Genomic DNA, 2148 nt, shown 5'->3' with positions numbered 1-2148 from the left:
GAATGTAAAATAGTTGGCTGGTGGGAAGAAGCAGCATAGCACAGGGAGATCAGCTCGGTGCTTTGAGGTGACCTAGAGGGGTGGGATAGGGAGGATGGGAGGGAGGCTTAAGAGGGAGGGGATATGGGGACATGTGTATGCATACGGCTGATTTGCTTTGTTGTGCAACAGAAACTAACATTGTATTGTGAAGCAATTATACTCCAATAAAGATGTACTAAAAAAAAATGGTATCAATAAAAGAAAAAAAAACCTCAAGCATAAGGGCAGTTCGAAAAACTGCAGTATTTACAAAAGCTGAAGATACACAGTTCCAAAGTTAATCAGCTCCACTCCTATATATATATACCTAAACCCAATAGGAGTGCATTCATAAGTTCACTGAAAGGCATGCACTAGTATATTCATTATAGCATTATTTGTAAGCCCAAATTGGATGCTACCCACATAAATATCCACTCATAGGAGAAGCCATAAAAATTGTGGAATACTCACACAATGGGAATTGATCGTCTATAATGTGCATAATGCATAATTTATCAATACTAAGTACAAAAAAAGACAGGATGAATCTCTGGTTTTAGAAGTCATGAGAGCAGTTAACTGGAACAGTTTATACTGAGATGAGAATGTACTAGGTTATTGGTATTCTGTTTTTGATCTGAGTCTGACTAAGCAGGTATCTTCTGACATGTGAAATCAATCCATTGAGCTGAACTCTTTTGATGTGGTCACTAGTCTTACCGATACTATGTTCAATAAACACTTAAAAGTACATAGAAATTAAAAATATCATTCCCATGATATTTTTATTTATTAATTCATTAAAATAAGTAGAAACACATTTTAATCATGACATGCTTTGCAGAACAAAAAAAAAAAGACCCCTAACTTTCAAAGACTTTTATGATCACTCAAGAAAGCAAAATTACAGAGACAAGCATCAGGAAATCAGTAAGGAAAAATAAATGACAAATTAAAAAAAAATGATTTAAACATCAGGAAGTGTTATTTACACTGGTTCTGTGGGCTCCATGACTATGAATTCTTCTGTGAAGTGGATGAAGAGTCCATCCAGGACAAATTTAATCTCAGTCAACTCAATGAGCAGGTGCCTCACTGTAGACAAGCTCTAGACATGATCTTGGACCTGGAGCCTGATGAAGAGCTGGAAGACAACCCCAAACAGAGAACCCTGATTAAGCAGTCAGCCAAGATGCTGTATGGGTTCACCCAGACCACCTATACCCTCACAAACCATGGCACCACCATGGTTTCTATGTTGGAAAAGTACCAGCAGGGAGAGTTCGGCTACTGCCCCATGTGCACTGTGAGAACAAGCCAATGCTTTCCAATAGCCTTTCTGACACCCCAGGTGAGGCCCTGGTGAAGCTCTACTGCCCCAAGTGCATGGACAATTCCACACCTAAGACACCATCGAGGCAGCACCACACGGAAGGCCCCTACTTGGGTACCAGTTTCCCTCACATTGCTCTTCATGGTGCATGCTGAATGCCGGCCCAAGCAGCCCACTAACCAGTTTATGTCCAAAGTGTACAGTTGCAAGATCCATCCACTGTCCTACCAGGTGCAGTTCCAAGCCACCAGCAACTTTGAGTCTGTCAAGACCGTTCACTTATTCCCAACCCCACCTGTCACTCTGTCTTTGACAGTTCCAGTCCTCCCCTGCCACCTTTAAGGAAACCTCTATGGTTTATATTTTAAATTAGAAGAGTCATTATTGTGGTGTGAATATGAAATAAAGTAGAAAAAAGGCAAAAATAAGAATTTACTCAAAATTTATATAAAATCTTGCCAGATCTCTTCAGGAAAAATATTTTAGAGCTTGATGACTCCTAATATAAATGTAAAATTATAAGGTATTTTTAAAATAATTCTATGGTAATTTATTTAATTACTAAATAAAATTGATTATTTATATTAAGATACATTAGCATCATTGATTAATGTATGAGAAGAATACTGAATAGTACCATAATAATGAAGAAATTTTTTAAAAGGTCTACAAAAACTACCATGTTGAAAGGTACAAGAATCACAGGTCTTTAGAAAGGAAATTTTCATATACCTAAAATCAACTAATTCTCATATTATTTAAATAGTTCTGGGCTATAAGTTGAAATGGAC

At 37.4% G+C, this 2148-nt stretch overlaps 1 pseudogene; it reads left to right on the top strand.

Moving 5' to 3' along the window:
• Positions 1–1699, top strand: part of LOC112413731 (casein kinase II subunit beta pseudogene) — a 6334-nt pseudogene extending 4635 nt beyond the window's left edge.
• The last annotated feature ends 449 nt before the right edge of the window (positions 1700–2148 follow it).

This window comes from Neophocaena asiaeorientalis, unplaced genomic scaffold, assembly GCF_003031525.2.
Source record: "Neophocaena asiaeorientalis asiaeorientalis breed wild unplaced genomic scaffold, Neophocaena_asiaeorientalis_V1.1 scaffold175, whole genome shotgun sequence".
NCBI lineage: Eukaryota > Metazoa > Chordata > Mammalia > Artiodactyla > Phocoenidae > Neophocaena > Neophocaena asiaeorientalis.
Note: the sequence above shows the minus strand (reverse complement) of the source record. Positions and strands in the feature narration are given on the sequence as shown.